The following is a 10073-nucleotide window of genomic DNA, read 5'->3' on the forward strand; positions in this document are numbered from 1 at the left end:
TCCCCCGCAGCCCCCCAGACACCCCCACCGCCTCCGCTCGCCCGGGCCTTCCCTGGGTTTGTCCCAGGCCGGGAGGTTTGTTTGCAGGGTCTGAGTGGTGCAAAGTTTGTTTATCGTTCTTTAAGGTTTTGACTTTGAAACATCTTGTTGAGATTTGAGATTCTCCACGGTGGTGCCAAGCTCCTGTGGAATTTCCCTTTTATCAATACGCTGCTGCCTCGTAAAACTGCGACTTGCAGCTTTGCTCTGAGGAACTCGCTGTGCCAGCGCCGATGTCTGCAAAGCCCTGGTGCCCCTGGGATGGGCTCTGCCCTTTTTGACAACACGGCTATTAAAGGAATAGGTTTTCTTCTTCAGTTTTACCTCACCCTGAGTGCCTGGTGGCCCTTCTTTTGTCCTTGTTCTCTTACTATTTATACAGCTACTGCTAGGAGTTCTGCTATTTAATTGCCTTTGCTAGGTCTAACTAGCTCGACGTTAAGAATTCTCATCTCCAGTATCCAAAGAGCAGGGACTGAATGAACTCAGGAGCAGCGCAGAGGGAGTACAGGCAGGAGAATTTAAGAGACAGCAGTTTTTCTGTGCTAGAGGAGGTAACAACCAATGCACTGTTCCTAAACAGCACGTTTGTATTACCCTTTTAATATATATTTGGTTTTTTTTTCCTGTGCCTCACAAATTGTGCTTTCTCCTAATGCCTTTTCCCTGCTCCTTTAAGTCTGATGCCCCCCTGCAGCCATTCCTCATTAACATTTCTGCCCCGTTTTAAAGTGACAATTTTTGGATGGCTTTTGCCCCTTTGACTTAAAGGAATTCCATGTGACCTCCATGCGCCAGACCCCGGTTCCTCCCTCTGGTTGACTTCTCAAGTCAGGTCTCCTCATTTCTCAGAACGTGTCCTTCGAACCACGCAGCCCTGGCTGTCCTAGTGCAGCTCGTCCACCCCTTCAGCCCATATTCCATTAATTGCTCCATCTAAGGTTATTTTCACCTCTCTTTTCCTTACTAAAACCGTGCCTAAAATAGCACCCCCTCGTGTCACTATTTGGAGGAAAAATCTGCCGGCTCTCAGCGAGCTGAGCATTTCCCATTTCTTCCTGCTCGGCAGACATTGCCGGGTGGCACTCAGAGCTGTAGGATTTTTTTATTTTTCCCTGTTTTTCTCTCACTCGTCAGGGAGTTCCTGGGATGAGGGGGTCTGGCCCCACTCAGCCCTCCCTTTAGCAAGGCAAGGAGCTGTGCCCGCCCTGTGAAGGTGAGCCCTGCCAGGAAAAATGCCCATGCTACACAAGTCATGCTCTAGCAAATTTGGCATCTTGGGGAGCACGGTGTAACTAGCTTCCTGGCAGCACGACCGACTGCCAGTTTGAGTGCCAGGTAATTTTATAGAATAATTACCGATTCCAGGGCTTTAGAGGCTGGTTTCCAGGAGACTTGGGATGCCTGGATCCAGCAGCAGGCAGCTTGCGTGGACGCTGGCGCCCGGTGGCAGGACGGTGTCCGGTTGCGAGGCGTTTGATGACGTGTTTGAGGAGTAACGCTTCGGAGAGAGAGATCACGGCGACTCCCAGCAGTTTTGAACCACTGTTGGCTTTCAGGAATACACTTTTGAGTTCCCTTTAGCACAGGTTTTACTTAAGAGCGGTTCACGGTTTGATTAAAACTTCATACGATGAAGCAGCATCACCGGCTTTCTGCAGCTACCTTTAAACGGGAAGCATTTAATTGTTTGGGGTTTTTAGGGAGAAGAGCTACTTTCATGATAATTAACAGGGCTGTGTCGCTGCAAGGCCGTTTCAGGCAGGTGAAGGCTGAGGAATGCTGTGCAGGAGGCTGCGGCGCACAGGGAGAGGGCGAGCACACCCAGTTATGAAGGACAGAGAGGCCAATGACTTCAAAAGGGAAGAGGATGCTGTGGGGAAGGTGTGCCGAGGTCTGGATTCTGGGTTTTTTTTATCTGTGACTAACCACATTTCACAGTAGAGTTAGAGTAAGCTGTGCTGTGCAGCCCCAGCAGCGCCACGGGATTTCATCAGACTTGAGAAAATAAGCAAGACGGGGGAATTTATTGTTGCCTCTTCTCCTGGGTAATTTCCCCACCTTGGGGCTTAGTACAAGGTGCTGACTTGCAAATGACACATCATTACGAAGCCAGCCCAGAGCTGCAAAGCATCGCTGGGAAAGTGGTCGGGAGGGAAGAGGGATGTTGCCTCTTGGACTTGGTTCCTCCTGGTGCGGGACCTGCTCTGGGAAGGTGTTGGTTTAATTCCCACAAGTTGGTTCTCGGATGGTGTGAATAAAGCTGCTGACAGTGACTGAAATGGGATTTGACACTGGAGAACCTGTTAGGCTCAGTAAATGTAGGTCTGTTGGGAAGCTTCAAAAGGTTGTATTTTAAGCCACTTTCCCCCCATCTATCATCGATTTAGTATTTTTGAATCTCTGGTAACTGTAGTTTTTATGATGAACGAGCACCAGTTGACAATAAAGCCACAGAGAATGAAATGCGAGAAAAGTCAGAGCTAATTATATTAACAAATTATACAGCCAGTTTTTCTTTCCTGATTGCTTGTGTTAAAATCAAGTATTTGAGAAATGGTCTCAATGAGTTATGCACCAGGTTTAAAGATGGTCTGGCTTCTTTGATAAAATATGAACTATTTGAAAGATTTATAAGGGTCAGAAATCCTGCTGAACGTTTTAGTATTTAGAGCAGCAGGAAACCACTTTGTGATATTTTTAAAACAGGTATTTACTCAAGTAATTGGTTACTTTTTATGTGGAATAAGAAAACCTGGTGCAGCTATATTGGACTTGACATAAAAGAGAGGTATGTAATTTGTGAGCAAAACAGGGTGGAATGTACACATTGTACCTGGGGAGGTATTTCGAGAAAGACAACTCCTTGAGACAAAAAGCCAAAACAACAGACACGCTAGGTTGCATGCCAGAATTGTTTATTCCTCAGTTAATCAGCTGTGTAACGAGTGTCCAGAAACAATCTCTTCTGCCCAGGTAGTTTTAAGTTTCAAACTTCGTAAGCTTTGTGGCCTTCATAAAATGGATTACATGGAAGTTGGACGAAAACCACATGTTTCTGAGAACATTTTGGTTCAAATAAAAAAAAAAAGTGGCAAAGTCGGTGCCAACAATTTACTACAGAATATCTGAACCAGATGCCGTTAAACTATAATTCCAAACAATTTGCCAGAATTATGTATTTACTTTATTCTTTAAGTCAAACTAAAGATATGCATGGTTTTTATTACTTGTGGATATAAACAAAAATGTGATGTGATTACAACAAATATAAGGCAGATAATGCCAAACAGTCGTGATTTCTGTGACTACTGCACTAGCTAAAGAAAAATGGGAGCTCTGTTGGTAATTATGTGCGAAAGGACCATCAAAATGTGGCTGTTCAGATTGAGACATATCAGCCTGCAGTCTGCTTAGTCACCCAATAAGAGCATTGGCCAAAAGCATCTATTTCTCCCCTTTTCTCACAGTAGTACATTTTTTTTTCTCCCTGAGCGAAGAAGAGATCTGCAAGACATGCAAGACATGTTACATTCTTAACTAAAATAATTCATGGAAGGGACTCTTGCTAGGAGATACTTGTAGGCAATCTCCGACTTGCTGGTTCTTATCCAGATGAGCTGCTATGCGATGGTTGAAAAGAAAGACAGACATTGACATCAAAATTGCCATCTTGAAAGGACAGCGTGAGTTTTAGCAGGAGTTTTTATGACATGACATGTCATTCAGGTTATAAAGGGTTCTAGCTGGCACTCCCACAAGCTGAAACGATCTTTACCTACTGTCAAGAGGCTCTCAGAAAACCTCAAATAATTTCCTTGAGTGAAGTGGCTACCTCAGTCAGCTGCGGCTTGACGCAGAGAAGTGCTGAACATCCTGTAACACCCGTATTCCCAGGTCGGACTCCAAACCAGCAGGGAGAGAAATGTATCGTAAAGTAGAGAAAAGAGTTTTGAGAAGAAACTTCGATTCAGAGAATTTCTCAGTGAAGTCACCAAAAACGAATCCTTCTGTGTGTTATAAAGAAGAGAAGAATCTGCAGAAGATTTGCAGTGGAATCTCTGGTTCCACCCAGACAACGGCCTGCTGGGACACCGAGGCCTGAAGTGTCACAGCTCCTCTGCAGAAATCCTCTTTGATTTTGGGAAGAACATGCTTTCATATAGAGCAAAAAAGAGTTATCTGGGTCCCCACCTGGTATATGAAGTGTCCTCTCTGTTTTACATGATTCAAGGTTAACATGAGCTTTGTTACGGGCAGGATCAAAACCGAGAGACGAGCTGGGTTCCCCTGCAACACAAGATGTTTTGTGTGTTTGAACCCGCCAAATTCTGAAGCAAGAGCTGTAGGAGAGATGAGAGTTACCACTACAATATAAATGCCAAAGCCCAATGCAAATAATTTAATTAAAGTGTCACGGCTGACATATTTATCGGACACACCCAGCTTATGTGCATTTATGATGCTGTTACGTGAGGCAGAAGTTAAAGATGGGTGAGATTTGCTAGTCCCAGGCTGTCCTTCACATTTGCAGTGCTGGATTCTTCTGATGTTCTGGCTCCTTGGTTTCTCTTCCACCTCACCTCCTGAAGGAGCCACAAGTGATAGCTGCAGTCAAAATGGACATTGACAACATTGGTTTTTGCTCTGGAAGAAACTCTCTTGGCATTCCTGGCCTTACAATTCATACTAACCCTACCAGCTTGCAGCCAGGCCAAAAAAAAACAAAAGGGCAAGAAAAAGCTGTTGTTTATCATACCATCATACTAGGACTATCAGAAACCCAGGTCAGGTAACGGGACTGTAATTCCACGGGGCTTGCCAAGAAGGAAACATGCCAGTGTAATTATAGTGGTAATTATAGCACCATAGTCACCGCCCACAAAGTACGACTCTCTACACAGGACAATGATTCCAGAATCAGAGTCCAAACAATATAATGCTCTTAAATTTCCCTACCCGCTGATCCTGATTCTTAGTTGGATTGACCTCAGATTGAAAGTGAATCTGCCTCTCCTATGAATGGCCATGCAGATGCCAGCAAACACAAACTGAATGGATGGTTTGCCTGCCTCTCCTATGCTTTTCCTCTGCTGACGTACTTCAGCCAACAGCTGATGCTGAAATTAAGGGTCACTTTGTGTTTTCACATTGGACCCAACAAGTTCAAGGCAATTCTGCAGCGTGGGTAAGAGCAATGAGACAGAAAAGCACCTCTACAGTCCCATTTTGGGCTGGCATTGCCTTTTCATAACCACATTTCACTTTGTACATGTCTTCCCACTGCTTTGGGACTTCTCAGTGCAGATCAGACAAGAGCTAACCCATAGGTCTAACTACAATGGTCTTCCCATAGCCTAACTGCAATTGCTTGGTGGGACCTCTCCTTTCACTCGTGTGGGATCTAGGCAGATGCTTGGACACATAGCACAGCCCGTAAACCATGTTGGCTTAAAGATACTTCCATTCATCACCTACAGGACACAATTTATGGGTTTATGTTCTTCCTGTGGAATAACGAGTGCTGTGAATTGAAATTCACATAAAAAAAAAAAAAAAGCAGCTTTTCAGTGAATAATTGATTGTCAAGCCCAGACAGGTCAGTCTGGAAAAATTCCCCAAATCTTAACAGTCATGAGCAGGACTTGCAGACAGCATGTAAAAAAACCAGGTCATAGAGCTGTGGTCCTGCTGCTTTGTGGGTGTTAAATGAGCACTTGCCAACACGAACAGGCAACTTTTGAAATACAGGTGAAAGTCCTGCTGCTGTTGCAGGGTCTACTGATTCTGCTGGGAGCACTTAGATGCAGGAACCTGTCTGAGCCCATCTTTTTGCTGGGCTGACGCTAACATCTATTTTCAAAGTAGTTTAATTAAATACCCCTTTACTTATTATTTTTCACAAAGTAACTTGCAGTTTTCCACTGTGATGTGCACGTTGCCTGCATCATCCATATCGGTATTTATTCATTATATATTTAATGTGTTTTTATTATGATGAATTAAGACTAGATTTTTGCTTGCTGTGGAAGCCTTTTATTTTGCTGTGCTGTGGCGTGGTGGCGGGAGCTCTGTCCTGTTGTTTATACATTGCCATGTGCTTCCTCCAGGGACGTTGTGCACAGTGTATCCACAAGCATGCACGCCTGCTTTCAGCGGGGTCTGACGCCAAGGAAAACACATTCTTTGAAGAGATAGGTAATTACTTAAGACTTTGTCTAATGTTATAGCAGGACCAATAGATTTCTTTGAACCAGTTTAGTATTCGTAATAATACATGGTTCAGAGCTGAATAAAAGGCTATAATTCTTTTGAGGGGTTCCACTGACATAATAAACCACGAGAGCTCAGCTAGTCAGCAGAAAGCAAAGATTGGATTATAGCTGGGCTCATCAGCATGGGACTGTACATGGCAGTTTCTCATGTCTGCAAAGGGATTATTTCAGAAGGTTTTTTTCTCCTTATTTTAAATTACTTTAAATTTTTAACCCAAAATGGAAGAATTGCTGGTTGCTGTTTTCTGTGAGAAAAACCCTCCGAGATAATATTTGCTGTCTTCTCTGTTCTAGCGTAATCAGGTTTTATTCTGGAAACATGTTCGTGAATGGAATTCAGTTCTTCCACTCTTTCACCCATCTAACTATAAATAAGCTGTGGTGCTGCAGTACCGTACAACTGTATCTGCACGTCTGGCTGGTGCATGGATGTCCCCCTGTGCTGTTGTTCAGGTGGCTTTTCTCCGACCTGCTTAAGAGTTTTCCCAGTCCATGGATCAAGACTGGACCCTGTATTTACGTAAATGGACTCTGTATATGGGTTGGGTGGGTCTTTTCCTGGGGCTATTTCAGCTACACCCATTGTCACAGCCAGTAGTGGGTCCCATGTGCCAAATATGCCTTGATTTTTGGTTGATGTCATATTGCATTTATAAGTAGTTAGGGACCATTTCAAAAGAGAGATGTGTTTATATAAATATTTATTATTTTTTTTTTAATAGCCTCAGGAAACAAAGTCAATGACTGAGGAAATAAATACGCATGGAAAAAATCATCAGGGTATTGTTTATGGGTAGATTATAGTCAGATGATAATAACAAGCAGAATGAATAAATTGGAGAGCCAGAATTGACATGATGGATGCTAGCTTTAATACCATGTACTGAATTTTCAGTACATCTTGTTTTGGGATTCATATTTCTTGAAAATCCACAGGAATAAATTGGGCCCTGGGTAAGTGGTTCAGACAGAGCTGACTGGAGGGTGGAATGTGCAGAATGAGACCACAGACAGGGTGCCCGTGGTCTGCTGCCTCCTGGGACTCCTCTTCTCTCTGCCTTTTCAAATCTCCGTGTTTAGTCAAGCTTCTAATCTGATAATTGATGGCACATTGGCTAAGGTAAATGCTGCCTACTCTTTTGTGACTTCTTTCACCAGTGGCTCTGCTCTGCGCCCTGAGAGCATCCGCTGAGATTCATCTGTGTGTATAATGTCCCTGGCTGGAAGGTTGGGGTTGGTTCTCCCCAGTTTCCTGGGCCACATGAGGTATTTCATCCCAAGCGGAGAACAGGCTATCTCTGGCTTGGATGTGTAGTGGCTGTGGAGCAGACCCTGCTCCAGGGGTGTGGAGCACTAGCAGCCTTGAGGAGGACACAGCTCCCAGTGGTGTGTGGCTGGTGTCACAGCTCCGTGTCACGGCTCACCTTGGGTTGGGGAATATGATGGAGAATGGGCACAGCACCCTTAACACAGACTGCCTAGCTGCCAGAATCTATTTGGGAAACTGTTTGCAGGGCACAGACTTGAGACTGGTATAAACTGCACTGAGGCCAACCTTGGCTTGGATGGCACTAGGATTGGGTTGCCAGAAGGTTTTTCAATAATAACAGCAACCGTCCTAACTACTGACATAGTTATACTCATTTATATGATTTACGGCAACACTGTATGTAATGATTCCAGCATATACAAGCAGGACTGAACTTCTTTTTAGCCTCCTGAATAGAGGCAGCCATGTAATACACACAGGACCTTAGTACTCATAGGAATATCCAGCACTGCCTGTGGCTGGAGAAGCTGTGTACATCCATCATTTCAACTGGCCCCATTAGAAATTTTTGAAAGCAGCAAAGAAATTTCACTGGTGTTGAAATTAGGAGACCAGGTAGCTTGGTATCTACATTTTGTTTCCATGTTCATCTGCTCACTTGAGTAGCGTAGTCAGGCATGGGGATGTTGTTTGTATTTGGGTCTAGATTATCAGTGAGTATAGAGTTTGTATTGTCTTGGCTGGGCCCATCATTGTGGGCAGACTGTCTGACTACAGTGGGTTGAGTCCTGAGATCATACCAGCAATTCTTCTTCCACAGCCAGTCTCCCATTAGAGGCTGCTGGAACACACTGGGGTATTTCCAAAGGCTTACGGAGTTCCCTCAGCATTTGCCTTTCTTTCAATGAACGTGTGTGGCAGCCTCAATGTACTAAGCAAGCCAAAGTCCTTGGTTTTACATTTGCAAAAATAGGCTGTTCAGTTCCCTCATTGTTGGGTAAGATTTGTTAGGTACAGAAACCACAGCATAGCCCCACCAGAGCACTCCCTACCCAGTACAGTCCAGGGCACCCTTGGAGATGTATGGGTATACATGTCTATATATACTGTCTGTGTATACATTCCTCACCCTGTGCCTGGAAAGCAGCATTTGGTGCAGATGTCCTCAGCTGGCTAAAAAGCAGTGAGAATACATTCAAACTGGTCTTGTGACAGTGTTACGCAAGAACAAGTCGGGGAGCCTGAGTTTTATTTTGTGCATCAACAGACCTAACAAAAGGGAGCCAGACTGGGGAGGCTCAACACAGCTGAGCTTGTGTGTGTTATCCACCCCGCAAAAAACAGGGGTAGTAGAGGGAATATAGCCCATCCCAGGGAACTCCAAACTTACTCCTCAAACTTAGCTCCTTCGCAGATAACATCTTGCAGATTAGTAGTGGAATACTGATTTTGTTCTCAAAACCTTTACAAATTCCTCAAGTGACGCAGTCATTGCCTACCAATCACCTCAACTGGTTCAAATGCAGATCAATAGCATCTTGAAGGTGTTTTGGAGGAGACGAGATGGATTGGTGATTTGAGATCAGCTGGGTTTTGAAGTCCTTTGAATTCAGATAAATGAGAAGGGATTTGTTTTAGGGAATTTTAGCTGTCTAAAATGCTTTGAGTATTCCTTTTTCCAGTCAAAAATCTCTATTAATTAGCTGACATAATAGTTCTGTGTGTCTTCTGTGAAGTTTTGAGCAAACCTGTACAATTTCCTGGAGCCTACAAACGGCTCCATCACCTTAGTGTGCCAAAGTGTGTCTCCTGAAATAATCAGATGATTACATGTCCTACCAGGAGGATATGATTTCTGTGAAATTGATGTCTAGTCCCCGCAGATTTAAACTTTATCTCATTGAAATGATTTGGAGTCTGTTAGTCTCCTATCTAAAGTCTCTTCTGTGTTTTAAGGACACAAATGACATAATCCAAGTGAAGACGTTCTCACTTCTCAAATCTTGGATTAGGTTGTGTGTCATTCTCTGAGATATCTCTTGACATTTATGGGTTTGAATGACTCTCAGCAGACTAGGGTATCACTCTTTGTTTTGCCTTGATATTTGGGGATTGGTTTAGTCTGTTGGCACCATACCTAAACTATGAACGTATTTCACTCTTGATGTTTTACCCTGGGTGTCCGCTACATGGGGATAACAGTAGATTGTTTGCAAATGAAGGTTTCAATAGTCACTGCATATGCCTAAGTGTCTCTTGGCATTTCTTACTGCTGCAGTTGGGTAGTTGCCTCTGGCTGTGCTCCAGGATGTGATTTTGTTTCTCTTTCATTGCCGTCTGACCAGTGCGATGATGACAGAGCTCTCCAGAAGCAGGTTTAAGCTGGTTTAAGCACAGCCTGGTTTTTGGATCCAGGCTAGGTCCAAACTGTTTCATTTCTGGAGAAGGGACAAGTGTTTCTTGAGAGCTGCTCTTCTTGTTACGTCCTT

This window comes from Calidris pugnax, unplaced genomic scaffold (genome assembly GCF_001431845.1).
Source record: "Calidris pugnax isolate Ruff unplaced genomic scaffold, ASM143184v1 scaffold27, whole genome shotgun sequence".
Lineage (NCBI taxonomy): Eukaryota > Metazoa > Chordata > Aves > Charadriiformes > Scolopacidae > Calidris > Calidris pugnax.